Consider the following 16,118-nt stretch of genomic DNA (forward strand, 5'->3'; position numbering starts at 1 on the left):
TCACCATAGCATACAAATGAACTTTGGGAGCCCATTCCACATGGAGGGATGCTCTCTCAGCCTGGACACATGGAGAAGGGCCTAGGTCCTGCCCTGGATGAAATGACAGACTCTGGAGATCCCCCCAAGGAGGGCCTTACCCTCCCTGGGGAATGATGTGCGGATTGGGCTGGGGGTGGAGGTTAGGGGTGGGAGAAGGGGGGAGCCGGGATTGACATTTGAAGCATGCATGTTTCTAATTTAAATAAAAACATACATAAAAAATAGTTCAAGGGAGGATTGGGTCACATTTACACAACAGTTATGGGCCAATAAGCCATCTTGACTTCTTTAAAATTGATAACAGACTCTGGAGATCCCCCATGGAGGGCCTCGCCCCCCTGGGGATCAGAGTGGGGATTGGGGGAGGGGCTGGGAGAGGCTGGAGGGGCAGGGAGAGGAGGGAGAGGGAGCTGGGATTGGCATGTGAAGCAAGCTTATTTCTAATTCAAATTAAAAAAAAAAAGAATACAAGAGAGGGAAGCCTGACTGGGAACTCTAAAACCCAGGACCACTTTTCCCTGTAGGTGACTTCTGACTGCCAAATACAAGTGGGACTCAGAGCCAGTGATTATCCAGATCCAGAATTTAGTCTGGACAATGAGGGACATGTATCAAGAGACAGAGAGAGAGAGAGAGAGAGAGAGAGAGAGAGAGAGAGAAGAAACTGGAATTAGATCAGCCTTTCAAGGTAGGGCTAGCTTTGGGTTACCTCAGCTGCTAAAGGTCCCTGGGGATTTGGACCTGTCAATGATCCATCATAATCACTGTCCAAGAACCAGGAAGGACTTTCTCTACAGGATGATAATCCATTAAGAGCTTCAAATAATCTCTACAATTGAAAAATGCATGTTATCTATGATATTACTAGGAACATACAAACTGGAGAGAGGAAATTGTGTGACTCCCTTGATGTTAAAGTACGTGTCTATATTTAGGCAAGCTAGCCCTTGAGTTGTTAGTCACAAAGGGTTTGCTGGGGACCAGGAAGCGTTTTCTGATATTTATTAAGATGGGTAAGCACTTATGGAGACATTGTCAACTTAATCCATGATGTGTCAATTTAAAAAAGGAAATCCTGAAATAAATGCATCACACATTTTTGCATATTATTGATTTTTAAGTATTTTACATATTATTGATTTTTGGAAGCTAGGATTTGTCTATGTCATTAAGATCAAAGTATATGCATATGTGTATTTTGTTATGTTCATGTATTTACATATTTATTTGTATCTGTATACACATGTATATGTGCATATATATGTATAGGTACTGTATTTTCAGTTTTCAAATGGAAATTTCCTAAACATTTATTAAAGAAAATATTTTTTGTCAAAAAAAAAAGAAAAAAAATGCTGACCAAACCTAAAGTAGGGAAGGAAGACCCTTCAAAGACTTAAAATATAAAAACCCAGATTTCAGTAAGATGGCAGGCTTGGGCTTTCCAATACCAACCACAAGGCATTTGTATAAAAGTTAATCAAAGCTTCCTTTATCCTTGCTTCCTAGGAGTTGATATTCTAAAACAATAGTGCTGAATGTGAAAGGCATCAACCTGATTTACACATGTGGGGCTTTTATGTTAGTGTTGTTTTACTATTTGAGAGTATTTTCAACTCATAATGTTGGGAGCTGGTAATGTAGCTCAGTTGGTAGAGTGTTTGCTTAGCATCCAGGAAGCCATGAGTTCGATCCCTGAGCACAGCATACACAGGGGGTGGCAGTATGTACTTGTCATCCCTGCACTTGGGAGGTGGAGACGGGGTAATCAAAAGATCAATGCCGTCCTCATCAGCAAAGTAAATTTGACTCTATCCTGGGATATGTGAGATTGAGGTCCTATCTCAGGCAAACAAAACAGAACAAAAACCCAAGTGCAATGCTGTTTATTGAACTACCTCATGGGGAAAAGATAATGTGATGAAATATCAGAGCAATTGTGAAGAGTATGGGGAAAGGGGAAAGAACAGAGAGTCAGAACAGGGTGTAGGATGTAAGGACCCAGACCCAGCAAAATAAACCAGACACATCCTATGATGGAGGCCCCCAAGCCAGTTCAAAACCTCTATTCAGCTCCAATCTGGATAACTGCTTAGAATCAGGATTAATCCAAGGCCAGAACAGAAGGCAGCCATGAATCCTTCCAGGAGAAAGCTTACAGTCCAAGCTAGCCCACAGAGCACTTCAGATGCCTTTGAGTCACTTCTGCTCCTTGTAGTTTAATCTAGAATCAGTCAGAGAAAGAAGGGACCTTACTTCACAGCAGGCTATTCCTACGCAGAGTAGGTTGCAAAGGGACTTAATACAGCTACTTATTAATGTCACCAAACACTACATAGCAATGAAGCTCAGTAGCCTGAACAGAAATCTATATATATGAATAGTTTAACAGTTTTCTATTAAATAAAACCTTTGTAGGGAGTTAAAATTTTCAAGTGAACAATTCAGTCTAATCAAAACATTACAATGCACTGGCAATTCTAAGAGGCCTGTCCTTAGCTGTCAGTACACAGGCCATTTCATAAAATTCTGTAATTTACATGAAAACAATTAGAATTAGATAGAAAAGATTGATCTGCAAATTATAAAATACAAGTAAAGAAACACATCTGAAAATAAAGCGGAAAGAAAAAGCAAAGACTTTTATTAAAGGAAAGACAAACTAAATCATCATTATGGTTCCCTCCTATTAAAATAAAGACTAAATAAAATAGCAGTTTTACATCTATGCTTATTGCTGAAGATTAAGTATTACCAGAGTGAACTTAAAAAAAGAAACATGTACAATCACCTTAGGTATATTTGTTTCCCTTTCTATTACATGCAATTCTCTTTATATCCAGTGGGTTGTATTTTCTCTGTAAGACCTAGTCCCTCATAGGAAACAATCTCCCAATATAAACCACACATGAGATCTAGGTAATGGAGAATCTAAACAATAACTAATGACATATCCTCTGAGTAATAAAAATGCCTATTAGACCCAAACAGAAACTCACTGGAAGTGCCAGTGCATCTTCCAGAGCCACATACCTTTTCTCGTTGCTGTTTTCACTTAGTATGGGGTAATGAACACACCATGCTGAAATATGTAGTGTATAACGTGAATTGTTTTAGGTTGAGAGTCAAAGCCCTTTGTTCAGGTTGAATGCAACCATCTCATGCAACAAGGCTACAGTTTGCCCAGTCATTTTCAGAACACATTTGAATGCTCTAATGTCCCTATGGATTTTTTTCTCCTTCAGTGAATTAGATCCAAGTTAATGGGACCCATTAAATCTACTTTAGTTGAGTCTCTTAACTGGGTTTCTCCGAGTTGTTTCTTTCTCAAATGCCTTTTGAGATTTTTTATTTGTTCCATCAGAGTCACTTTGAATTAAACCTCCTGTTCCTCTATGAAATGCACACATGACAAAACCAAAATACCTGACAATATTCAGAGGTTAAGTGGATATGATCTGCTGCTGGCCATGTACAGCACTGGATGAAAACGCTGTCTGATGTGGTATCTAATCTGCTGTGACATTCAAGTTGTTAAGTGATGCTCAAGGAGACGGAAGGCTTAACGCCACACGTATCCCAGTGTGCACTGGTCCTCTGTCTGTTAACTTGCTAATGAACCATGATTGAGTAAAGTAATGAAGAGTTTACAGAGAGCCCCAGGAAACCAATTTCCAATTTTGCAACCAGCAGGCTTTAACTTCACTGCAGCCTTTGCTAATTTTGTCTGAGAGCAGACTTGGATACTAAATGCCACCCATGCTTTGTGCTCAGACAGACTTTTCTAATCCTCATAACTTGTCTATTTATGAATGTATCTTTGTTAGATCCATTCTACTTCTCCTAGGTATTATAAATAGGCAGAGTGGGTACAAATTGTTAAAAGAAAACTTAACCATTTTGAAGACTGGAAACATTGCAAAGAAAGATGGCATGCCTGACATATTAAAAAAAAACAAGAAAATGAATGCAAGAAAATTATTTACGACCAACTTTAGCAAAATTGCATAAAACAGTTATACACAAATATGTATGTATTTTATACACACATATGTATACATAGCCACACATATATATACACATACATATATACATATACATGTACACACACATGCTTGCCTCATTAAAAGATGATATATTAACTTTATCCAGAGAGCAGAAATTCATTCACTATAACTTTTACATAATAAACTATAATTTAGTATTTTAAAGTATACTGTACATTTTCAACATAACATATAAATATTGCCACAAGAACTTGTGCAAATTGGAGCTAATGATGATCAAACATCTGTAACTAATGATGACACCACACATCTGCCCCATGCCATAAGTACAGACACACTAGTGTATTCCTTCGTCACCTACTAGTTAATACTCCCAATAAAGCCCTGTTTTTTTGTACATTTTCATTGATGTGGTATTCTCTCCCTAGCTGCAGTTGTTCCATCCCTTCTGATTATTAAAAAAGACAAAAGTATAATTAATTTGTGTGTAGACTCTTTAAAATTAACTGCACTCTGCCTTAAAAAAGGGTGGGGATATCCCCTTTAGTTCTGTCTGTAATGACTCAAGAAGGTTGTGTTCATGAAAATTCAAAACAGGGTAGTTTAATGTCAACATGGTGACTATAGTTTATATTCACCATATATGTGAACAAGCCAGATTTCTTCCAGACAAGGCTGAAATCTTGTAACTGAAAGTCACAGGAAAGAATGGGAACACCCTCTCTTCTTATTCTTTAATTTTTGCCTTTGAAAGTGTATGGAAATGACCTCTCCTTGTCAAGAGACCTTACTGGTTAAACAAATCAAAGAAATAGGAAGATGTCCATAGCTTTCCAAGATGGGGGAGTTGCGCCATTCAATTAGGTGAAAGACTGGGGGAGTAGCTCTCTCCTCTTTCTGTTTTAAAGGCGATGAAAGTCAAACATATCATGCAGTTGAGACTGGTTATAGCATTCTGAATATAGCATTGTTATCTCCAAAATCCCTTCCCACTCGTTCCAGCTCAGTGAAGACTGCAGGCCTCATGGGGATAAAAATCTAAATGCTTCGGTGGCACTGAAAGACCCGTATGCCCATCAGCATTAGCAAGACTGGACATTTCTTTTGGCTTTCTCCTGTTTGAGAAAGATGCCTATTTTACATTATATTCCATGGGAAGGAAAAACATGCAAACCTCCAAGTCTATGTGTTTAATTCACCTTTCGCAAATTTTTAAATCCTTTTTAGATTTCACAGTTACAGGCTTGTCCAGGGTCCAGCCTAATAAATGCTGACACTCCACTCGGTTTAATTAACAATGAGCAGGCGGTGTGAAAACACAGTGGGAGCACTGGAGCGGGTCTGTATAGTGCTCCAAGCATGGTACTGTCAATCATGGATCAGAATCCAGCTGGAATTCAGTTTTCAAAGGATTCCTGGGTAAGATATTCTGGCAAGGTCTCTGCTGGCATGACATTTTCATTGCATGTTCTTTCATTTACTCCATCACAATAGCGGCCTGAACATTTTATATTAATTCTCCTACCTTAAATCTGGGAGCCTTCCCAGCATTTACAAATGCTTTCCATACATTATCGCACACAAACACAAGCAAATATATTTGTATTCTTTGACATAAGAGAACACTGAGGCTCAAGAAAGGAAAATGATTTAACTAAAGCCATTATACCATGAGTAGTCAGAGCCTAGATTTCAGACCAAGCTCACCGTTCTTTGTCTTTTATGCATAAAACCACATCCTGTTTGATGCACTTTGGTTAATTAAGAACAGTTAGCCAGAAGTGAAACTACAGAAGCCAAAAAAGCAAAGTTAGTGCATTCAGGAACTTTCTTGGGTCCTGGAAATATGGACTAGGTCTTTGATGGATTAGGTCTTTGTTGCCATTTTGGCAGATGTTAGGGCCTACATGCTTGATTGTAAGGTCATAATGGTGCCTCTAACATCCATCAGTTGTGCTAAGCTCTCATTATATTCCCCACTGGTCTATATGGGCATGAATCAAATCATGGACTCCTCTTGGGGTGGGGAGCTTTATCATCACACTAGCACTAAACCAGAATTTACTCTGTTTTATACAGTTAAGCATGCAGTTGAGCAAGCAGAGTCTTATTATAAAGACAAGGAGCCAAAGGATTAATGGCCCAATCATGGCCATAAGTAGAGTAATTGTATTTTCCTAGTCACTTTGGACTAGGAAAAGAAAGATGGGTACTAACTGTTAGAATCTTGATGTCTCCTTTCTCTCTCTAGAAGGTTATTTCCGAACATGGTTAAACTTTCTCTAATTATTCCTGACTGTTTGGCATAGAAGCAACAAGTTTCTCCCAGTGCCATACAGACATCTCCTTGTTTCATAAAGAGTGGGCCCAATCCTCTTCAGTTCTGAAGAACAGCCTTGGCTAAGGAGTCTAACTGGGCTTTCAGACAGGAAACACAGGTTTCCAGACAGGAAACACAATTTTCCAGATGGCTCAGGTCTATGACTACTTGAGCACTGAGTTCCTTAAAGTTATTATCAAACCTAATTAGGGCCAAGGTTCTAACTGAAGTGGAGCTGACAATGCCTGTCCCCACCAATAGGGGAATGAAAATGGGGATGCCTCACATGAGCAGAGAAGCCGAGAATCTAGATTTAGGTGAGCCCTGCCCTGTTTTCCATTACAGATGAACATCGTACATGAGAATGCAAAGGAATGAGGTCTCCTCAAGTGTAAGCAATTTAGAAGACACACACTTGGTTAAGCTGTGAGTGCAAGCAAGCCAGGTAGCCTCTGGGGCCTGGAAATACATTCAATCACCATTTCTGGAGTTAACCCGCTATCTATGGGTACAGGAATCTGCATAGCATGAATTATAGGAGGTATCTTGGTGACATTAAATGGGTGCCCTTTCCTTAGCGATTCCCCAGGGTGAGTTTAGGTTGGTCCATTCATAAGTGTCAGGATTGGAGGTGCATCTTGCTGTTTGGTTAGTTCCAATCCCAATATTATATAGGGATTTGGGGTCCAGGTATAGCTAGAAGTCTTTAACTGATTGAGGTATGTGTGATTAAGAACAGTTAAGGAACTGATATCCTCCTTCTGCCTTCCCAAACACTGACGGCCTGGCTTCTACTGTCTCCTTGACTTTTATCCTTGAGGATACTGAGTGAGTTTCTAGGAATAGCAGGTTTACCACCTGAAGGGGTTCATATCTTGGAGGTGTCAAGTTGGGATGGTTAATGCATACGGGCAAGATTACTCTACACACAGGTTATTTCATTTTGTTTGTTTTGTTTGGATAGTAAATTTCCTTTCTGTGTCTGGACCACTCAGGCATAACCTTACTCCTAAGGTTCTATCAGTTTCCCAATAATGACCTTTGGCTTCCTACCAAGCCCTAACCTTTATGGATTGCATTGCCCACCACCACAGGTAGATAATGATGGTTTCCATCCTAGGACTATGAAGGGATCAGTATCCACCCAGGACTCAGTTTTATAACCTCACTAAGCACAACGGTATTCATCTGGCTTCTGGTAGTTCCGGGAGAGGGGTGGAGTCTATCATCAGGCAAGTACAGTTTTGGATAGATTTGAATCCCTCCTTCCCTCTGTGGTCCCACAACCCCAGCTGTGTGATCCTCCCTCCCCAGGAGCAAGGGAACTATCTCCTAGTAACCCCTGGATGCAATATTTTACAGAATTTACCTGGAAGGTAGGTTGGGTCTGAGTTGATAGATTGTCTAGAAGCTCCCCAGAATGGCAATGTAGCCATTCTCTTTCCTTGTCTCTATACTTAATACGTGCATGGAAGCAGGAAGAGACCTGGCCTCTCATCCGAGACCTCTAGAACTTTATAGTGTCGCCCCTCTTTGCATCCACAGGGACCCTCTTGCTGCCTATCTTCCTGCCATCTATAATAAAACAGTTGTTCAAGGATTGGTCGAAGTTGTTGAGTTGAATTGTATCACTCCTTCACACAGAATTGAAAAAAAAAGTACCTTGAGGAGCTACTTACTTCCACTTGTAACAACTAAGACCCACAAAATATAGGTGTTTGTAAATTACATGGTGATTAAGTCATGGAAATAAAATAGAATTAATACTCTTCCTCAGTTTGAATGAATGTTTTCTGAAACATAGCTAAATAAATCATTCCAGTGAGCATTCTCAAATATTCGGATAGGAAATATATTTAACCCATTACCAAACTTAACACAACATACAATAAAAATGTGGCAAGAGAAAGCTCTAGGAGCTGAGACAGGTGCATTTCTGAATTACAACTTTCACAAGAAAATGCAGCCGGTAAAGCTAAGTGATGCATCCATTTGACCAGATGAAATTGAATAAAGCCAAAGATATGTGAGTTTGAGTCTTTATATTTTTATACCCCAGTTTATTTTTTCTGTAACTTTATTTTTAAAATGTGTCCTTTGTACACAATATATTCCTGCTAATTGAGAATGCATTCTGGAGGAGACGCATCACCAACGTACTTATTCATTTATAGTAACAAAGTCGATGACATTTGCAGAAATGTCTATCCATTATCTACATTGTATTACTTGGTAAATTTAGCAGAAAGAAGGGGATGGGAAAATATGAAAACAGAAAATGTGAAAATAATGAAACTTTAATGTAGCACAAAAACCGTGACAGATGTAAAGCCACAGAGTCATTAAATTCTTCCCAGTCCATCTCTTTTTATCCTTCTCATCCCTTATGCATCAATTATTCCTAATGCTGTTTCTTTTCTCCACTAAATTGGAGGAAGCAATAGATTTTGCGACTTGATTACAATCTTTCTATCTAAACAAAGCATTGGAACCATAAGAGTTACTCCATGTAGTATCGTACTGGGTTTCTCTAACTAAAAATGAAATAGTAATTCTATTGTATATGTTTTTAGTAATTATAGTAGCTATGGTGTTTATTCTTGCATTAAAAAATAATGTATTTTACTGTAGTTCAAGAAACTGACTCATCGTAAATTTCCTCATTGTTTTTTAGACTCATAACATATTGCAATAAGAACTATATCGGTCTTTTTAGCATCAATCAATAAATATGAAAATAACCCTAAGCTATGCTCATTTGTCACTGTCAACTACAGAGAGCTGCCTAAATAAACTATAAAAAGCATGGTAGAATGTCCTGATACATCCAGCTTTATTTAAAGTAATAAAAAGTATTGGGTCTTTAGAGACTAATTTTAAATAGTGATAGCTGACAGAGGTATTCATTTACCCATTGTCTTAAACTATACATAAAGAGGCAAATTCCAGGGCATAGAAAGCATTTAAGAGAACATTGTATGCTTGCAGAAGACTCAAGTTTGTCTCTCAGTACCCAAGCCCCGGGTTATTTTGTTTTTGAGCATGCAATTTATTGTATGTACCCTGGATTGGGATAGTGTCCAATCTTTCTTGGACAGCCAGCTTTTTTTTTGGATGTTAATCTTCAAGTCCCTCTGTTTAATTCTTATTCTAGTGCCATAATTACCCCTTGAGTTCTGAGGAGTAATTGCCTGTAACTCTTATGCCAGGGGATCTGACACTCTCTTCAAGCCTTGAGGGTACAAAGCCCCTCCCAACACACAATAAAAATAAAACAAATATTCAAAGAAGCGCATGGTCTAACCAAAAGAAAACATTATCTATATATAACAGGGCTGCTGATATTTTTTTGAATTAATATTATATCCTGCCACTTTGCTGAAGGTGTTTATCAGCTGTAGGAGTTTCCTGGTAGAGTTTTTCAGGTCACTTATGTAGACTATCATATCATCTGTGAATAGTGAAACTTTGACTTCTTCTTTTCCTATTTGTATCCCCTTGATCTCCTTTTGTTGTCTTATTGCTCTAGCTAGAATTTCAAGTACAATATTGAAGAGATATGGAGAGAGTTAGACAGCCTTGTCTTGTTCCTGAATATAGAGGAATCATGTGAGTTGCCGTCCATTTAGTTTGATGTTGGCTGTTGATTTGCTGTATATTGCTTTTATTATGTCTAGGTATGTTCCTGCTATCCCTGATCTCTCCAAGAACTTTATCATGAAGGGATGTTAGATTTTGTCGAAGGCTTTTTCATCATCTAGTGAGGTGGTCATGTGGTTTTTCTTTTTCTGTTTATTTATGTGGTAGGTTACACTGGTGGATTTTTATATGTTGAACCATGCCTGCATCCCTGGGATGAGCCTACTTGATCATGGTGGATGATTTTTCTGACGTGTTCTTGGATCCTACTTGCTAGTATTTTATTGGGTATTTTTGCATCAATATTCATGAGGGATATTGGTCTGTAGTTCTCTTTCTCAGTTGTGTCTTTGTGGAGCTTTGGTACCAAGGTAATTATAGCCTCATAAAAAGAGTTAGCAATGACCCTTCTGCTTCTACTATCTGGAACAGTTTGCGGAGTATTGGTATTAGCTCTTCTTTGAATTTCTCTTAGAACTCTGCACTGAAACCATCTGGCCCTCGGCCTTTTTTGGATGGGAGACTTTAGATGACTGTTTCTATTTAGGAATTATAGGTATGTTTAAATTGCTTATCTATTCTTGATTTAATTTTGGTAAGTGATATCCATCCAGAAACTTGTCCATTTCCTTTAAATTTTCGAATTTTGTGAAGTACAGGTTTTCAAAGTATGACCTAAATGACTGTCTGGAATTCTTCAGTGTCTGTTGTTATGGCCCCCTTTTTCATTTCTAATTTTAATTATCATGTCTCTCTCTCTCTCTCTCTCTCTCTCTCTCTCTCTCTCTCTCTCTCTCTCTCTCTCTCTCTCTCTCTCTCTCTCCCTGCCTTTTGGTTAGTTTGGGTAAAGGTTTGTCTATCTTGTTGATCGCCATGCACAAAACTTAGGTCCAAATGGATCAAAGACCTCAATTTAAATTCAGTCAGACTGAACCTCTTGGAAGAGAAATTGGGAGGTACCCTTGAACGAATTGGTACAGGAGACCACTTCCTGAACATAACACCAGTAGCACAGACACTGAGATCAACAATTAGTAAATTAGGCCTCCTGAAACTGAGAAGCTTCTGTAAGGCAAAGGACACAGTCAATAAGACAAAACAGCAGCCCACAGAATGGGAAAAGATATTCACTAACCCCACATCTGACAGAGGGCTGATCTCCAAAATTTACAAAGAACTCAAGAAGCAAGTGTCTAAAACACCAAAGGATCCAATTAAAAAGTGGGGTACACAATGCAGTACTACTCAGCAGAAAAAAATGGAATCTTGAAATTCACAGGCAAATGAATGTAACTGAAAGGAAACATCCTGAGTGAGGTAACCCAATCACAGAAAGACGACTAGGGTGTGTACTCACTCATATATGGATATTCAACACAGAGCAAAGGACTACAAGCCTACAATCCATACCACCAGAAAAACTAGGAAACAAGAAAGATCTCCAAGAGAAGAACCCATGGTCCCCCCAAGAAGGGGAGGGAGACAAGAAACCCTGAACAAATTGGGAACATGGGGAGAAAGGAGGGAGGTGAGAAGGGGAGAGGAGGAGAAGGGAAGCATGAGGAGAATAAGACAGATCAGGAGGACTGAGACAGGGGAGGAATAAAGGATGGCAAGAGAGGAGTTGCCTTGATAATAGGAGCCAGTACAGGTTGAGAGAGAGGTCTGCCACAAAGGAAATGGTAGGGGATTCACAGGGATTTCCCCAACTAAGAATCTAGGCAGTAGTGGAGAGGCTGCCTTTGATGCCCTTCCCCTATAATGAGATTGATGACTACCTTGGTTACCATTCCTAGAGCCTTGACCCAGTAGCTTACCAAAACAGAAACAGGTACCCACAGCTAAACACTGAGCCATACTCCTGGAATCCAGTTGTGGAGAGGGAGGAGAGATGAGCAAGTGAACCAAGACATAGCTGGAGTTACTGCAGAAACAGTTGACCTGACCTAATGAGAGCACACAGACCCTAGTTATAAAATGGAGGAACCAACACTGAACTGAACCAAGCCCTCTGAATATGGGTGACAGCTAGGAGGCCAAGGCAGTCTATGAAACCTCTAATAGTGGAACCAGTGTTTATTTGGGTCACAAGTAGACTTTGGGAGCCCACTAGGGAGGGATACTATTGCAGCCCAGATACAGAAAGGAGGGCCTGGGACCTCCCACAAATGATGTGATAGACTTTGATGATCCCCCATGGAGGGTCTCACTATCCCTGGGGAGTGGGTGGGGTTGTGGTAGGGGGGTCGGTGGGTCGCATGGGAGGATGGACGGTGGAGGGAATGGGGTGATTGATATGTAAAATAAGATTATTCTAAAATAAAATAAAAGGAAAAAAGCATTCTCAGAAAATCCTACTTTCTGAGACATTCCAAGATGATTCCTAGTTTTACTGAATTGCAAGAAAAGTAGAGGGAGAAAAGTGAGATAGATGGGTGGCACATAATATACACTACATAATGGTCATACCAAGTGTTTTCCTCCCTAGTGAGCTTGAACCTGGGAGTGGCAGAGATGGATAAAGAATGAATGCCTAAAATAAGTAAAGAAACAAGATGCTTTCTTCATATAAACTTGTGTCTAGGACACGTGACAATTTAAAACTCCATGTGATACAGAGATTCAATCCACCTCCTACTACCAAAAAAAAAAATATCAAAACTCTCCTTTTCCTTTCCAATCAATTGATGAAATAGGGAAAAGTAATACACTCCCTCGAAAGCATGTCACCATGATAATTGTTATAGAAAATTATTTATCATCATCTTTGTGCATCACCAAACATACACAGACCTCAAGGGGTGATTGTGGCACTAGAGTAAGAATTAGACAGAGGGACATGAAGATCAACATACAAAAAAGCTGATTGCCCAAGAAAAACTGGACACTATCCAATCTAGGATATATGCAGCAAACTGAATGCTCAAGAAAAACCCAGGATATACAAATATAGATGTGGATGCTATATAAATGGCCAACAAAGGGCCCTAAGCCTCCAAGCCCTGCTCAGGGGCCTACTCATATCCTAGGGGAAGGATGCTTTCCCTTTCTTAATAAACTGTCTTTTTCCTGTTTCTAACAAAATAGCCCTGTTCCATTTCTTTGCCCTGAAACAGATGAACTTGAAAACCCAAGTAGGTGCACCGGGACTCAGATTCATATCTATAACCTAGAAAATGGATCTTCACCAGACAGACTCTATACCTTCTTCTTGAACTTCTCAGCCTCCAGAATTGTGAGAAATAACTCTCTGATGTTCATAAGCTACCCTACTCAAAATACAACTGCATTAGCCTGAACAGACCCCAGCATAACAGCAACAAAACTCTTGCAGCATTTTATGAACCACCTCAGGACATCATGAACAAAAATAATGTTTAAATTATCTAAATGAGTTCTTGAGAAGCTCCCTATTATCTATATCTCTTTGGATGTAGCTTGCTTTCATTTATGTTCATATGCCATGGTATAATTTTTTGCTAATGACAATACTGGTTGTAAAATCCAAAGCAGTCAATCAGAAATAATAGCTTGTTTCTTAAACAAAATATAAATCTTTAAGCACCCCAAATGTATAATAATAAGCTGTCTATTGTGCCCGCAGAAAAAATATTTTATTTTTGATAGTCACAGAATGTAATATTACATTTGTTTGGAATTATGGCAACAGATTTTTACCATGTGAATAGGGTGCTGAATGTCTAGAAATTACATTTTCATATAAATTGCATTTTTCAAAAAATCACTTGATTTATCTCATTTAAATAAATCAAGGAAACATTATGATATTCAATGTATGCATTAGATTTATTACCTCCAGTCACTAACTTTCCAGAATTTGCTGAAACAGTTAATACTTTCCCAAGGAAAACTATTTCTGAATATAAGAAAATGCCATTAACACTTCTCCATCCATGGCTGTGAAAACTGGGAGAATGCTGTAAATGTTTAACAAAATCAGACAAGTATTTGAATTGCAGCTTATAATAGTGCCTTAATGGTGAATTTTAAAATAGTGTTTTTCCTAAAACTGTATAGCTATTTCTGAGATTTTGAGTTTATCTTATAGAATAGTCATTGTGTTTAAATAATTACCACAATCTGTGGTAACTTTTCACTTTATTCTGTATGTACTTAAAAATTGAACCAAATTCCTAAAGTCCTAATAGAAGATTCTACAACTCGTGGTGCTTACCCTGTGCCATAGGCTATGTTCACACTGGTAATAAATAAAAAGAGAATTTCTAAAAGAAACAGCCTTTCTGTATTGTGTGGCTATCAAATTAATTCTTAGGAAGCCCCCAAGTAGTTGCAATTCAAAACATCTTTGCAGGTTGGGATTTCTTTTCTAACACCTGGTATACTTAAAATATTTTCACTGTACTAGCATGTTGGAAGTCTTAATGAAGAAGTTAGTATAATCTGTTCTTAGACTCAGATGAAGTATTCAGATTGCACTGTCACTGACCTGGTTAGCATTTACTTATCCTTGAAAGACTAATTTCCTGCCAATTTGGATTAAATCACTATTGCATAATTACCAGGAACCCCAGGAATCTCTGTACTCTGCAGTCTTAATCAGGTCTTGAATTTTATTTAATCATTTGCTGGCATACAAAGATTAAGATGTGGGGTGTCTGCCCTATAGCTAGTTATTCAAGTTCTGTGTTTTCCTGTATTTCAGCATTTTACTCTCTATATTTTGATGTTATGGCAGAACTTTTGAGTGTTTAATTGAATATGGCTCAGTGATAAAACAGACACTGAAGACTGGAAGAACAGCCTATCAGAGTTGCTTTCTTATGCCAAGCCACAGTTACATCTATCCACAAATGTTTTATCATTTGTTAACTATGCAATGTGGAAACTAGGAACATTTGCCAAAGGTTATAGAAGAATAGAGTAAGTCATTTTTCACTTCCATTTTTACAACAGTTTCCAGGTTCTTATATGCACTATGTTTTCTTACACCTCCCCTTTACCAAGTAGTGCCCTTTTAATAATCTGATCATTATTTCCCCCTCCTCCATAAATGGAAAGTGACTCAACAGGCAAAGGGTAGTGTCACCAGGTAATCAACAGGTAAGTGGGATGCATAGGTTCTCTAAGGAAATGTGTAACAGCACAGCTATGGTAGACCATAATGCATTATCTATTCAAAAGGGCTTTAGGATTGCAGATCACATGTTAAGAGATCCACTGTAATAAAATTAAAAATTAAAAATACTTCAGTCACTCAAATTGTTGAATAAAATTCTGAACTCTGTAGAATACTGGCAATGATAGGGAAAGGCAGAGAAACATTCTGTGTGTCAAAAACAAGAAGCAAAGGTAACTGGAGCTACCATCTACTATTATCTTCCACCAAAACTGGAGTGTCCTTTAAGCAAAATAACCAATATGCAAATTAGGCAATTAAAATAAAAAAGACACAAGTCTGATCCCATTTTTCAACAGTTTGCTCTTGGCACTCCAGCAGGACCAAATCTTTAAAAGGCATGTGTTTTCTCATGTGCTTTTTCTGAAAGACCCCTACCCAGGACCCCCTAGGAAAAGAAAAAAGCAAGGCCAGGCCATTGCCTAATGAAAAAACCCAGACCAGGTGCCTTGCCCAGCTGGCAGGATGTCAAACAGGATCTGTGGTCACCAGAGCAGTCATGGGACCCGAATAATAATTGCTGAAGCGTGCCAGGGTCTTTTATGTGGCAATACCAGGACACCTAGTCCTTGGCAACTACCCTTGCCCCCAGTTGTGTCTATGATCACCATAGTAGTCATAGGACCCGGATAATAATTGCTGAAGCGTGCCGGGGTCTTTCATAAAGTAATACCAGGAAACTTAGTCCGTGGGAACTACCCCTGCCCCCAAGATGAGCCAATGAAATGCCTGTTGCTATGCTGATACTTATGTAACCATTAAAACTCTATAAATATTGTGCTCCCTGCAAGCCCGGTATGCTCTGCACCGAGTTGTAGCAGCATCCGCAGGCGCCTGTGTACACAATAAATCACCTCTTGCATTTGCAGCCAGTGGTCTGGCCCCGGTTCTTGGGGAGAGGGTTCGGTTCAGTGCCCGGCACTTTGATGCCAAGGTCTTTCATTTCTACCCA

The sequence above is a fragment of the Mesocricetus auratus genome, unplaced genomic scaffold, assembly GCF_017639785.1.
Source record: "Mesocricetus auratus isolate SY011 unplaced genomic scaffold, BCM_Maur_2.0 Super-Scaffold_100021, whole genome shotgun sequence".
In the NCBI taxonomy this organism is placed as follows: Eukaryota; Metazoa; Chordata; class Mammalia; order Rodentia; family Cricetidae; genus Mesocricetus; species Mesocricetus auratus.